Here is a 15,694-nt window from a genome sequence, read left to right as displayed (position 1 = left end):
TATCCTAGTTTCAGTGGGAAACACAAGATGTTTAACACTGCAGAAAAATAGCAGTGAGACACTAGAAAAAAATGTTTAAAACAGCAGAAAATAAGCCAGGAGGCCCTAAAGAATGATTTAAACAGTTAACAGATCAATTATTAAGTACTACTTAGGTTCATAGATTAGTCCTAAGCTAACTGCCCTTGCGAGCCATTTTAAGCTTAGCCAATTATCCCTTGTGAGACTCAATCCCTGCACCTTGTGTTTGTAAGGCAAACACCTTAACCATTAGGCCACCCTCCCAACCCTAAATGTAACCCATTCACATACCGGGAGTCGAACCCAGGTCGCCTGGGTGAAAACCAGGAATCCTAACCGCTAGACCATATATAAGCCAGGAGGCCCTAAAGAATGAATTAAACAGTTAACAGATCAGTTATTAAGTACTGCTTGGCAGGAAAACCAGAACAGGTAAAACATATACCTTTAAAACAGTGAACAAATACCAGTAAACACTTTACAAACAGTGGAAATGACAAAAAGCTTGTTAAACAGGGAAAACAACAAAAAAGCTTGTTAAACAGTGAAAAAAGATATAAAATTTATTTGATTTTACAGGCCCAGTGTAACAGGCAATTGCAGTATAACAGCGTAGTTGTAGCACAGTAAATAAATACAGTATAAAAGCAGGTGGCAGGCAATAAAAAAGAGCAGCAAATAGAATAAATAAGCAAAAAAAAAAAAAAAAAACAGGCAACTTATGGTTTTTGAAATCTCAGAAACCTCAGGTCATCTGGTATCTCAGCTCAGAGTTGTGGCTGGTAGCCCACCTCAGTTCAGCTTGATACAAGCAGATGCAGGGCCTAAATACCAGAAGAAAAATCTTGTAAAAACACTCTAACAAAATTCAAAAGGACCAATGAAGATGGTTATTCCAAGCTCTAGACTGGCCTCACTTTACTAACCAGGTCCACATCAACACAATTCTCTCACAAAAGTGCAGATAGGCCCTTTCCAATTTAAGATGGCCTGGAAAACATGCTCAGAACAAACAAACCACTACAAATTGTTCCAGAAGCAGCAGGTCTGGCTCTAGACTATGCTGCAGCTACTAGCTACCATAGTTTCAGTGGGAAACATTACAATATTTAACACAGCAGAAAAAGAGCAGTGAGACACTGAAAAAAAACTTTAAAACAGCAGAAAATCAGCCAGAAGGCTCTAAAGAATTATTTAAACAGTTAACAAGTCAGTTAATTAAGTACTGCTTGGTGGGAAAACCAAAGCAGGCAGAACAGATAGCTTTAAACAGTAAAAAAAATACCAGTATATATTTAACAAACAGTGAAAACAACAAAAATGCTTGTTAAACAGTGAAAACAGCAATAACATTTGATTTTACAAGCACAGTGTAGCACACAATTGCAGTATAACATTGTAGTTTAGTACACAGTAAATAAATACTGTATAAAAGTATGTGGCAGGCAATAAAAAAGTGCAGTAAATAGTATTAATAAGCAAAAAAAAAAAAAAAACAGTCAACATTTGTTGGGGGAAGCTCAGAAGCTTCTTGTCATTTGGTATCTCAGCTCAGAGTTTTGGCAGGCAGCCCACCTCAGTTCAACCAAAATTACATGATTTGTGCTAGCATGTATTTTCTGGAAGATATAAAGCTTGAAATTCAAATGTATTCCGTTATTTAATGCTTCTATCATCAGTAATTTGACAGAAAAACACAAATTTTCTGAGGACGATATCAAAAATATGAGGCAAATATCTGGAAAGGCTGTGAAAATCTAGACAGTTGAAAGGTATGACACAGGTCAGAGCAGTGTTATTATGGTGCCAGACTTTGTTAAAGTGGTGTGTCATGCTTAGGGGAGTCAAGGGGTTGAAGGCAGGGGCAGCTCATGCTATCAGACTACAGGACTGCAGCCCTCCCACCTAGAAAACAAAGACTGCCCCGCAGATGCCCAGGAATCTGTGCAAACTCAGACTGCCTGAGTCAGCAGTCCAGATACAGAGAAGGCATTTCTGCCCCGCAGATGCCCAGGAATCTGCGGTGACGACCGCACAGAACAGAGGAGCTCCGGACTGCTTCATCAGCAGACAGGACCAATCAGGAGAGAGATGAGGTGAGTTTTAAGCTCTCACGGGCTTGGGACTTGGATTTTGAGTGGGCTACTGCATCATGGAGAGTTTGAGACTGCTGCTTCATGAATTCGGGTCTGGACATGGAGGTAGGTGTGCGGCTTGGATTTCAACTGCTGCTTCATGGATTCGTGTGTGTGTGTAAAATGCCCCCGTTGCTATATACTGGTGGCTAGAGCAAACTCATGGCAGTGTGTAGGGAATACCTCAGGATTGAACCCTGTATGCAGGTGTTAAGGGACTGAATTCCCTACCCACCACCATTTGTAAAAAAATTGCAGATATTTGCCTCATATTTGATCTGTTCTATTCCTCATAATATCTGTGGTTTCTAAATATTTAAATGCTTGATATTTGATGGTGCAGTGGTAGCATTGTTGCCTCACAGCTGCAGGTTTTCAGGTTTGGTTCTTGGCTGGGGTGCCTTCTGTGTGGGCTCTGCATCTTCTCCCTGTGTTTGTGTGGGTTTGTGTTTGTGTCCTCCGATGTTACAAAGACATGTCTGCATTATTTCTTCCTGGGCCTCTGCTGAAAATTGTTTTTTTTTTTGTTCCAAGTCAGACTGTCCTGGTTAACAAATGTTAAATAAAATTGACAGGCATTTGAATTTCAGACTTCAGGTTTCTGAATGTTCAATTCCTTACATATTTGATGGTGCAGTGGTAGCATTGTTGCCTCACAGCTATAGGTTTTCTGGTTTGATTCTTGGCTGAGGTGCCTTCTGTGTGGAGTCTGCATCTTCTCGCTGTGTTTGTGTGGATTTGCTCTGGTGTCCTGCCATTTTAGAAAGACGTGTCTGCAGTATTTCTCCCTGGGCATCTGCTGAAAATTGTTTTTGTTCCATCAGAAGTAAAATTGACAGGCATTTGAATTTCAGACTTCATATTCTTCAGAAAATACATAGTAACACAACGTTTTATTCTAGCAATTTTCTAAGTTTATAATATGAATATTTGAAATTTGTCCCTATTTGTGGGACTGTATTCCCCCATTATTGGCTTCGTCCAGGTTTTTGTGTTAAGGTTGACAGCTATGGCAAGAACTGAATTCACTGAATATGTTTGAGGGCTGTATTCCCTCATTACTGGGTTTGTCCAGGTGTTTTGTGCTAAGAGGTTGACAGCTATGGTGAGAACTGAATTCGCTAAATGATAGCCATTTAAGTTTTAGTCTTCCTCTCTTTCACAAAGCAGCTGATTTGGCATAGCGGTATGTTGCTCTGACTGTTTTGCACAGGGATCTTAGCAGTAAAATGTATGGTGGTAACACAGCATTTTATTCTAGCAACTTTCCAAGATTATACAAACAATGTTTAATGTGTCCCTGGTTTTTGGGCTTTTGACCCCCCCCCCATAAATGTTAGCTTTTCCAGATTTCTTGTGCTGCGAAGTTGAGATGCAGTTGAGTATTGAGTAGATTTTACAAGGAGCTGAGAGCTGCAGGGGAAGAGAAGTTTAGTGCTGCTTATGCTGAGTTGGCTTGCATTGTTAATACCACAGCAGGTTGTGTACTTGCTGTTGATGCAGAAGGCTGTGGGTTCTACTCCCACAAGGGGTGGATGCTGCCGTACTGAGTGTCTTCCTTGGCGAAGATACTAACTATGAGTCTGTTATCAGTTTGCCATCCATTTCCTCTTGCAATATTATTACTAGCTTATCATTTTTTAATGTAATATAGGCAATTTATTCCTGAGGGGCAACAGACACTTTATTTTTTGATGAAACCATGAAATATAAAGGTGATTGCTAGCAGCAACCTCTTCATTAGTTACAGATTTCTTTAATGTGGAATTATTTAGATGACTTTTACCACTTCAGAGATTTTGCATATTTACTGATAATGGTGGACTGTAAAATTGTGCATATTTACTGATATTGGTGGACTATAGAAGTTTGAGTAGAATTTTATGATGGAAATCTTCTGAACTGGGCAGTTTTGTCATTATTGGTGCATGCGTTTTGTTTCATTGTTTAATAAATTTAAAACGCCCTCTAACAACTGTACTGTATTGTACAAGGAATATAATTTAGTACAATCAGGAAGGTGTATCAAAGAGCACATGTATGTTTCATATGCAAGGGGCCTATGATTTGAAAACAGCCCAGAATTAATCTTTATCTGCCACTGGCAAAATGTATTTTCTTTGAAGTGGGTTTCAATGAATGTGAGTTTCAAGGGCAGAGAAGTTTTAATGCCAAGTCTGTTTTCATTGTGAGACTGCATTGCTTTGTTTAGCAGACGTCTTAGTGTTTTGTGCTGTAAAATGCAAAATAAATCTTTCAAATGAAGTCCAAATCATCATAGAAGTAAAACAGTATGCACATTACTGTTTATGGTAAATGGAGTGAAATAGCCAAGTAATGGATTATTGGAATGGCTGCAGGGGGGAGGCTCCATGCTACCATGAATTTGTGAGGGGGAGGGGCGGCAAAATCAGACAGCCCCAGCTGAACTATACCTCCCAACTGTCCAGATTTTCAAAGATTTTTGCTTCTTATTTTTGGTTTGTTCCTCATAAAATTTTTGGTTTTCTGGCAAATCATTTAGGAATTAAGTCACTAAATAATGACACACTGAGTTTCAGATTTCGTAACCTTCAGAAAAATGCATGCTAAAGTAAGACCTGTTATTCTATCAACTCTCTCAGTTAATACAAGAGCAATTTTTTGTACTGTTTATATGTTCCCCCAATATATTTGGCCTTGTTAGTTTTATTGAATTAACAGGTTGAGAGGTACATGCAAATACATTGCTTTATAGAATAAGGCATAGCCAAACCTCTCAACTGTCCCCGACTTTGGCTCAAAATGTTGCTCTTCTTATTTTGTCAGCTGCTCAAGTTAGCAGTACTAATATTAAAAAGTGTCCCTTCGTTGACAGGTTCCCAGCTGTATTGTGTGGCTATTTTATATTTTTGCATCACATTTTTGGTCCATTTTTCATAAAATTGTGTTTTTTTTTGGCAAATTAGTGACAAATCATTAAAGACTGAAGTTAGAAAATAATGACAGACATTTGAGTTTCAGATTTCATACCCTTCAGAAAATTCATACTAATGCAAGACCTATTCTATTTTCTTTCTAAGTTTATAAGAGCAATATTTAAAAATTGTCCTTATTTTTGGGCCTTTGTCCCACTTCTATGTATGGCTTTGTCCAGATTTCTTGCTCTGAGGTTGAGAGGTATGACAAATGTGTCAGGGCCATCACAGTCAGCCAGAGACATTTCAAATTGTGACATACTTGTTGCACCCCACTCCCCCATGTAGTGACTCTGGATGTGTCCAAGCAAGGCAAGGAGTAGTTATGCAGTGTAAATGTACAGAGTATCCCCCCCATCCAAGGTAGACACAAGTACTACAGTGGTTTTTCATCTGTCCTTGATTTTGCAGAATGGTCTGGTTTGTCATATTTTTGTACTGTTGATTTATGCTTATTATTCAAAGTACCTGTTGCTCTGTGTTTAAGTAGCAATGCTTTAATGACCATCAGGTAAGCTTGTCTGAGATCGTAAGATGCAAATAAGCTTTAATAAGCATACTGTTAAAGAATTACCGACATTGAAAGCCTTTCTGTTGCCATGCAGAGAATACTTAACTAGATAATGTATAAGCCTTGGGTATTGAAATGCATATGACAGTATTTGTAATAAAGGACAGGATTACATTATTTTAAGAAGCTCATTACACTTGTTGGAGACTTCCAGTCATCTCTGCAGGCTTTACCCGTAAACTAAACAGAATGCCAATCATGTGGCGTCCATAACCTGTACAGTAATCCTTTAAGCAATGTTTCTTGAGCTTGTTTCCTGTTTGCTTTTCATTTTTTACTTTGATCATGTTTTCCCCATGAAACAAGTAGATAATTGTCAGGCAGCAGGTCTTTTTTGGATAAGAAACATTTTTACAAGTGGGGGTATCACATAGATTTCTACTTTCAGTATGTTATTTGGTAATTTTATAAAGCTGAATATACATTATAATTAGAACCGCAGTGCAAGGAGAAGTGGTTTGAGTTGAGTGCTGCTTGTTTTTTTATACTTGATTTTGACTGGCATTCCAGTAATGTATTTAAAAGGTAATTTATTTTTTCATAGCTCACAACCTTTTTGTTTCCACCTAGATATTAAGTAAGCTGTCATGCAGCCAATGCACTGAAATATTTTTATTCTTCTACACTTCATTTTGTCTTGATTGGACTCTCATAATGACGGTTTGGCACCCAGGGCAGCATATTTAATTAAAGTTAGTTTTTGTGGTTTTGAGCATAGCTCCTCCCCTTTCTAGTTGAACACACTCCTTCCCATTGACCTCACCCATTCAGCTGTCTCCTGCAGCCCCCATTTGATTTGAAGTCACCAGCCGCCACTGATTGAAGGGAGTGATTTTCCACCCATTCATTCGAGATTGGGAGGGTGTCTGATTTGGCATAGGAAGAAAACTCAACAGATGTTATTAAAAGGGTACATCATTTGGTTTCTAGGGTTTATTTCACTTACATATGGTGAGGTTGTAGTTCACTGATCAATTTTGTTTTGCTTTTCAGGTGAAAATATTGTTATTCTTGATCATTCATCTGTGTTTTGGGCAGAGAAGTGATCAGTTGTAAGGCTTGGACAAGCAAATTGGGGTCATTCCTCTCAACCTCTTAGTGCTAAAAATCTGGACAAAGCCTGAAATAATGGGGGGACAAAGCCCCAAAAATAAGGACAGATTTTAAATATTGCTCTTGTAAACTTAGAAAGTTGATAGGATAACAGAGTTTGCATTAACATGCATTTTCTGAAAGATCTGAAGTCTGAAACTCAAATGCATATCATTATTTTGTGACTTCAGTGCTTGGATCATCCCACTGATTTTCCAGAAAAACATAATTTTTATGAGGAGCAAACCAAAAATACGAGGCAAAAATCTAGACATTTGAGAGATATGGTTGGGTTGTGTTAAGGAAAAGGTGGACCATGCAGTGGCATGGATTTAGATGTTCACATTTGCATCAAATGTTGGATAAGTTTGAAATGATACAAGCAGCATGAGGAGTGTCTAGGATTTTGATCATTCATTTAGGAGGTAATGGTCTGGGTCGGGCTCCTAAAAGGAAGTCGCTGGCTTGCATTGTTTAAGATTTTGTCAAGCTAAGACAGTTATACACCAGAACTTTGACTGTGTGGTTTGTAATTATACTCAGATTGGTTTGGAAACTGTTAAGTTTACAGGATTGGAAAGGGCAAGCCATTTTGTTAATCACAGAGTGTCTAAGGCTTTGGCACACAAAGGTTTGTGTTTGTTTAGCCATCAAGACTTTGATGATAGAGATACAGTTTGGCATAGGACAGATGAGGTGCGTTTGAGTGATGTTGGTATGGTTTTGTTTAAAGTTCAGTTGGCATTGATGTTACAAAATTACATTAGTAAGCTATAAGAAGGGTAAAGCCAGAATGGCCTGTATGCAGGCTGGTGGGCAGAGGAAGAGGTGTTTTAGGCTGAGCTCTTTCTGTTCCCACGTCTCCCTTATTTTAATGAGTTTAATGTAGGTACACTGTCTTGCTAGCTGGATGTCTTTAAAGTCAGCAGAAAGGTTTAACGCTGATTGGATTTCATTTGAGGGTATGGGTCTGACACTGTCCATGATGTTATGATGTTTCATGTGTTTTCCATCAGTATAAAGTATAGTTTAACACTTATCCTTTATTTTTCTATATGGAATTTGTTCAATAAAATGGTTGCAATTGCAGGTTATGTTAAGTTTAATGTCTCAATGTGGGTTTGGACAAACAATTCCAGTAGACCTGTCCCATTTCATATTGTTAAATTTATAGGTTCATAGGTTCATAGGTAGGTACTAGGCTACTGGCCCTAGGGCCTATATAAGCCTAGCCAAAAAGGTACCCTGGCTTTCACCACCCAAGAAAATTATTGTCCTGTGCCCGTCGAGCAGAGACACAGAAGTGATCCCTGGGGTGAATTTCCTATTTCCCATCCAATCATCAAGATTTTTCTTGAAGAGTGCTAATGAGGAGCTTTTTTTGATATACATAGGTAGTTTGTTCCAGAGTATGGGAAGCCTCTGGGACAAGAATCTATCCCTCTAGCATTTTCTGTTTATTGTGGTGACAAGGTTTAGGTTCCTAGAGAGTGTAGCTCGGAGGGATTGGGATTTCTTTAAGTGGAGCATGTACAAAGCTCTGGGTTTGACATAGCTTTGTATGTTAGGCAGAGATCGCCTCTGAGTAGGTGATATGTGACAGAGTAAAGCTGGAGTTTTTTGAGATGGTCTGCATAGGGCATCTGTTTGAGGCCGGTAATCCTCTTTGTGAGGTATTTCTGCAGCCTTGCCAGTTGTTGTAGATGTCTTCTGAGGTACATACCAAAAGGGGCATTGTACTCTACAATGGGTCTAATGAGTGATGAGTAGAGGGGGAACAATTACCTCTTTTTTCCTGAATGAGAAACCTTTTGTGATGAGGTGTGCCACGTAGAAGGATTTCCAGACTACTGTGGTGATGTGATTATCAAAGGAGAGACTACTGTCCACCTGTGTCTGAATGTCTCTTATCACACTTTTGGTGTTAAGTAGACTACTGCCTATGTAGTAGTTCATGGGTACAGAGTTTTTAACAAAAGGAATAACAATGCACTTTTTTGGCATTGAGCTTGAGGCCATGGTTTTGACACCAGGCATCTGTCTCAGTGAGGCCTTTTTGTAGGATGTCCACATTGTAAGGAGTTTCGATTATGGCTCCTAGTCTGCAGTCATCTGCAAACTTCATTAGCCAAAGACCTTCTGTGTTAGCCTGTACTTCAGAGAAGTAGACATCAAACAGGAGAGGACCCAGGATTGAACCCTGTGATACTCCACTTGTCACTGGTCTGAAATCGGATTTGGAGTCTGCTACTTTCACAGTGTGGGTTCTGTCAGTGAGCCAGTTGGCAACACATCTTGTGACATATGGATTTATACCTAGTTTAGTGAGTTTATCTATAATTCCAGATTGGGGGATGGTGTCAAAAGCCTTGGCGAGACCTAGATAGGCTGTGTGAACCATCTTACCCTCATCTATGGCTTTGGTGACTGCTTCAAAGAAGTCTATTAGGTTTAGGAGACATGATCTGACTTTTACAAACCTGGACTGGATGGGGTCCAGAGTTTGTAGATTACCAATGTCTTTGTTTATAATTTCCATGATGATACTTTCCATGGATTTGCAGACCAGGCTAGTCAGGCTAATGGTGTGGTAGTTCCCAGGGTCCATGGTGGATCCCCCTTTGTGAAGTGGGATAACCGTTGCTGTGCACCATTCAGTGGGCACAAAGCCTGAGGTAAGGCTATGATTGAACATGGTACTTAGGTGGGGTGACAGTTCATTCTGTAGTTCATGTAGAACGCAGCCTGGGATACTGTCAGGTCTCATGGATGCTGTGTTCTTGGCTTTGGAGAGTGTGTTTTTTACCTATGCAGCCATGATTACAGGAACTTTGCATTCTTTCGGTATAGAGGTTGGCCCTTTATGGGGTGGGGTGGGGGGGGGGGTAAAATTAGCACTGAACATATCTGCCAGGATTTTGGCAATATCAGTTGGTTCTGTATATTTAGTACCATTGTGCTGTAACTCAGAGCAGATCTGAGTGTTGCCATTGAGATTCTTGACATAGCTATAGAATGCTTTGTGGTTGTCTTTAGAAACAGTGGCGATTTTGTTTTCGTATCTAACTTTGGAGAATTTTATGAGGGATCTCAGCTTCTTACTGAGGCTGACGAGGGAGTTCCTCCAATTGTGGGATTTTACTCTTTTTTGCAACAGTTTCTTTCTTCTGTTGTAGAGTTTATGGCAGGGGACCACCTTCCTTCTTTTGGAGGATAGCATCTTTGTTCTATTAGGGATAGCACGATCCATGCACTAAGGTAAGTCCTTATAAAGTGCATTTGTGTAGGATTCAGCAGTTGTACCTCGATTGTCTGTCTGCATGGGTGTTGTGAAGTTTGCCACTTCTGTCTTAAGAAGCATGAAGTTGGCTTTGGAGAAATGTTTTATGGTGGTTTCCTTAATGGGGGGTGGGGGCGGGATGTGGATGTCTAGGGTGATTAGCTTGTGGTTGGATATGACCAACGAGGAATTGACCTCTGGTGTGGAACACTGGTCGCCCATGTTGGTAATGACCAGGTCTAGGATATTGCTGCCCCTGGTGGGGGTGTGGATACATTGATCCAAGGTGTTGGAATTTATGAATTCCAGAAAACATTGAGCAAAAGAGTTAGTACATGAGTAGTTTTCCCAGTTAATGGTGGGGTAGTTGAAATCACCCATTATTAGCGTGTTAGGTTGTACCCTAATATTTTCCAGTGTATCAAGAAATGAGGAGTGGGAATCCTGGGGCATGGTGGGGGATCTGTAGCAAGCTACAATTTGGATTGTGGTCTTGCCCAGAGTTAGTTGCACTTGGATAATCTCGGATGGATTATGCTGAGCAACTAGCCGGGGTGGATATCCTTAATGAATATGGACACGCCTCTGTCTTTAGTGTTTTGGTCTGGGTTAGGTGGCTGAAAGGTGTGGTATGAATTATAGCCTGGTAATGCAGGGGTGCTTTCTGGAGCCTTGAACCAGGTCTCTGTCACTGCACAGATGTCGATGTTCTCCATTTTAAGGAGTGCCTCGAGTGAATGCATTTTGAGGTTTAGACTTCTAGCATTGAGTAGCATTACCCTCAGATTTTGCTTGCTTGTACCTGTTACGGTGGTGAATTTATTTGAACCTTACCTAAAAAAGGCACTATAGGGGAGGCAAGAGCCTTAGCCAGTATCCGGAATCCCAAGGGTGACAGTTGCAGGCCATCTCTGGCAAAGCATCGTGGTTTGTCAATCATGTCATCCCAGGCAGACAGATACTGGATCCCCTTAGAATGACACCAGAAGCTTAGCCAATTGTTGAAGTCAATCATTTTGTCCTTGTACTGTGGTATCATTCTGGGTGATGGCAGGATGCTAATCAGGGCTAGGGTCATACTTGCCTGGGCTACAAGATCAGAGAGCTCCTCCATGTCTCTTTTCATGTAGTCCAGGGAGGTACATCTCAGGTCATTCACACCAACATGGACAATGCAGAGTCATATTTGTACTTGTTGTGGAGTGACCTGAGTGCATGTATTATGTGGCGGATACTGACACCTGACAGGAAGCTGACACTAACTTTCTCCTAGTTTAGCCTGGTGAGTGGAACATCAGTGTGCCTGACTATAGACTCGCCTATGACTAGAGTGTTGGGTACGTTGTTATGCCTTATGACCTGTGGTTTGGTGGCACACTGAGTTTGTGGGCTCTGTGTCATTTGGGTTGTGTTGGGGGGTGGAGGTTGCTTGTGTTTCTGCTTTGGAGGTCTCTGTTGCTTGGGCAGATTTTTATTGAGAGCCTCCGTGAATGTAGGTATGTGTTTTGTGTTTCTATGGTGTGTTTTGGTGGTGTAGGTTTTGAGGGACTATGTGATGAGTGTGGTGTAGTGCAAGTGTTTACCCTCTCCTCTTGACTGTCTAGTCCAGTCTTGGGTGAAGAGATCTTTGCTTCCAGTTTGGCTATATAAGTGCATCTCTCACAGGTTGTAGTGTTGGGTGGTAGAAGGAGAGGGTTATCTGTGTACATGAGGCAACTGCTGCATTGCCTCGAGATGCCCAGATTCATCAAGTAAACAGGAGAAAACACTGGGAGCTGACCCATAGTCATGCCTAGATAGGTGCTTATTTATTAAGTACTAAAAACTGTTTTCCTCTAGACAAGTGAAGAAAGTTGAGTACTGTAGTAATTTGTAGCTTATTTAGTGCTTACAATGAGTTCTGAACAAGTGCTGAGCTCAAAGAAACAGATTTGAGTGCTAAAACTAAAAAAAAATGGCCAGTTCTAAGGGAAATTTTGAAGAGCATACTTTATGGCGCCAGGAATATCTTAACCCTAGCAAAGCTGCGATGCATAAAATGTATTTTTTTTTAATATAACAGTAGCAAATGAGCAAACTTATTTAAACAAATTAACCAATAAAAAGCTAAAAACTGAGCCCCATTCCAGCAGTCTTCGATCAGATAAGTTCTAACTGCACACTCCTGCCACTAGGGTGCAGGGCATCCTTCTCCAGAAAAAGATGGTCTGGATTAGTGCTCAGGTTATACAAACAAAGCTAGATTCAGCAGGTCTGAATCTAGTCTTGTGCTACAGCAAACAAGGCGTACCAATTTCATACAGAAACAGTTCAAATAAGCAGGCACAATAAGCCTTTAACCAGAAACTCCCAGCTAAGAAGGGCAGAATCTATCTTCTCCTCCCACAAGAGTGCAGACCACACTTTCTTAATGTAAAATAACTGGCCCTAAGCCCGAGTGCTTAAACCAGAACTAATACACTTTTAGAATAACAGACACTAAGCCTTCAATCAGCAACTTAGAAGGATGTAAGCTACCAGTTCTGCCACAACAGTGAAGACCACAAACCTTCTTAATGTAAAACAACTGGTCTGAAGCCCAAGTGTTTAAACCAAAGGCTTAGAATAACAGTTACAATTTAATCAGGCTACTAACAAGCAGTAATAAATGCAGCAGAATAACTGCAATTAAGTACTTTTAAGAACAGGCAGCAAAAGCAAAATAAATTTAGATAGATTATCCCAAATTTAATGAATAAGGTAAAACATTTTGTTTTGTTTCCAATTTGAAATTATCTTAGAATCTATTTGCAAATATTCATTGCAGCCAAGTGCATCTCCAGGCATTTCTGGAGTTACCTCCTACTGAGCCTCTTGGCGTCAAATATCGCTTGTTCATATTTGCATTAATAATTCCAAAACCATGCTACATACAAGGTTTCAGACTATTTTATCTTGAAACATAGATGATGACAAAAACAATTGCATTGATAGGAAAAGCATAAAATAGAGCAGAATAAAACCATAGGTGCTGGAATCATAGGGTGAGGGTGAGGGTACACCCCCCCTCCACTTTTACCAGAAGTCCACCGTGCAGTTTTTCTTTAAGGGTGACCCAATGCACACTAATCTGGATTTAAACAAAATCATGGTTGCCATATAACTGATATTATCTAGCAGCCAGTCAAACAATAACTGTATGGTTAAGCCACATCCTTATTTGTTATATCTTAAGTGAAACACAACAATGGCCAAGGTTAATTGTGGGCAAAGAATGGGTATACGTAGATGAATCTGAAGCAAGTGGTGGCAGCACCCCCCCCCCCCAATGCCAGTAACTTAAAATCATTTTGGGTATGTCTCTGTAATAATAAACAATATCAAACAGTTACAGAACCCTTCATCCTTAGCACAGTATGCTGTTTGTACAGCTTTTACTGTACACAACCACCAGTAACTTTCATGGATTTTGGCCTGTGGAAATACCGATGAAAACACAAAGCCATTCTCCAGAAATATCACATCTTCTTTAACACTACATGGGCAATTAAAACGGCACTCCAGTAGTAGATTAATCATCCAGTGTTTGTGGTTACACATAACTTGCTCAACCACAGTAGATATTCTTTCTGTTCTTCACTGAATTCCAGCCATTGCTGTCTGCAGTTAACACAATGTTTATTCACTGCATAGTTTTTCCTGCAGGAAAAGGATTAATAACCATTATGAAATCACATTCACAAATGCTTCTAATTTGGGCATGCAGACGCAGTGCACATGATGTTTCTTAGACATGCAGTAAATGTTTCCCTCAATTCTGTAAAACGTCAAAATTATAAAGAAGCTTAAGCGGGTTTGCCTTGGGACTGAGGAACATAAGAAATACTAACCTAGTAATTTTTAATGCAGTTGCATTCTGAAAAGGGAACCCTCCATACGATGAGCATTTCTATGAAGGTACATACATATTTCCCCAAATGTAGGGGAAGTAAACAAAACCCGAGGTTCCCAGCTGCAATAAATATGCAATTTTCTTCTCCTCTTTAAATCCCCTGGGGAACAAACCAATACCACTTAAGGCTTCTAATAACTAAAGAAGTTGCAGTAAATATATAATTGTGTTTATTTACTGTACACAATACTGAATTCATTTGCCTGTTATTTTGTGAATTCTCAGGGAAATAATGTCACAAAATTCCAATCATTTTGTTACAGGCCCCTTATCTGTGTAACAACGCAAATTAGTTTTATTTAATGTTCACTTGGTTTGGTTCTGACTGAACTCACCTTTCTGGTTGTTATTGGGGTGTAATTTATTACTGCATTCAGGCCCTGCCAAAGAACTATTTAAAAAGGCAGAGTTTTTTTGCTTAAAACTCTCCACTAGTTGTGGAATAACAGGTATCTGAATCCATGATTATACTGCAACTCCTAGCATTCCAAATAATCATTGAGCAGTTCAGCAGTTGTGCTTATAGCAACTCTTTTTATATCAGTGGGGGGGTGGAGTGTTTAATGCTCACTGTAAAATAGTGCTTTGGAATTCAATGTATTTTTTCAGTAATATGTTAAGTGGAAGAACAAGCAGCATCCATCCACAACCCCTATTGGTCACTGTCTGCACAAAACGGAAATGAAATCAAATCACTGTACAGACATGCGTGGCAGGCAGGAGAGACTAAAACCACAATGGCTTTTCAGCAGCTTGTTGACATTACAGAGAAGAATGCTGTCCCAAATTGTTTTCTGGATACTTTAACTGCTGAGATGCTGTGAAGGATGGGTAGCAGGTGATGAACCCAGTGAACAAAACGTGAGTAGTGGTTAAATACTTCACGTTAACAATGTGATGGGCTGAATTAAAAAATACTGTATGTGAAACGAATACTAGTGCAAGAAGTACAAATGTGTTTTGTGTTGTTCATAATAAGAACATTTTATGCGTTTACTAAATGGAGTACACGTATGTTTAAAGTAATTATTTATTTGCATTTTATTAACCAAATTCAAACATAACTGAGAGCTAACTAATGTTCTCGTTTTGGCAAACTTAGTTTATTTTATTTAGGTTCATAGGTAGGCACTACGCTATCGGCCCAAGGGCCTAAGTAAGCCTAACCAACAAGGTTCCCTGGCTTATGCCACCCAAGAAAGTTAATTTCCTGTGCCCCTGTCAAGCAGAGCCACAGAAGTGATCCCCGGGATGTATTTGCTATTTCCCATCCACTCATCAAGATTTTTCATGAAGAGTGCTAATGAGGAACTTTGCTTGACATAGATGGGTAGCTTGTTCCAGAGTATAGGAAGTCTCTGGGACAAGAATCTATCCCTCCAGCATGTCCTGTTTATTGTGGTGACAAAGTTTAAGTCCCTAGAGCATTTAGCTTTGAGGGACTGGGATTTCTTTAGGTGTAGCGTGTCCAACAGGTCTGGGTTTGACATAGCTTTATATGTTAGGCAGAGATCTCCTCAGAGTAGGCGATATGCTACAGTGTAAAGCTGGAGTTTTTTGAGATGGTCAGTGTACGGCATCTGTTTGAGGCCAGTAATCCTCTTTGTGAGGTACGTCTGTGGCCTTTCCAGCTGCTGCAGATGTCTTGTGAGGTACATTCGTAAAGGGGCATTGTACTCTATAATGGGTCTAATTAGGGCCAAGTAG

General features: G+C 39.9%; 1 protein-coding gene and 1 non-coding gene across 2 annotated transcripts in view; both read right to left on the bottom strand.

The window, feature by feature from the left end:
* SPOCK1 (SPARC (osteonectin), cwcv and kazal like domains proteoglycan 1) overlaps positions 1-15,694 on the bottom strand; it is a 2,429,073-nt gene that overhangs the window by 1,311,963 nt on the left and 1,101,416 nt on the right. The gene's annotated exons all lie outside the window — the stretch shown is intronic.
* Positions 304-375, bottom strand: TRNAE-UUC. The gene has a single exon. It is a non-coding gene; the product is annotated as a tRNA-Glu (tRNA).

Source organism: Protopterus annectens, chromosome 4.part0 (genome assembly GCF_019279795.1).
Source record: "Protopterus annectens isolate FY-2018-M chromosome 4.part0, PAN1.0, whole genome shotgun sequence".
Taxonomy (NCBI): domain Eukaryota; kingdom Metazoa; phylum Chordata; order Ceratodontiformes; family Protopteridae; genus Protopterus; species Protopterus annectens.
This window is presented reverse-complemented; position numbering and strand designations above follow the sequence as displayed.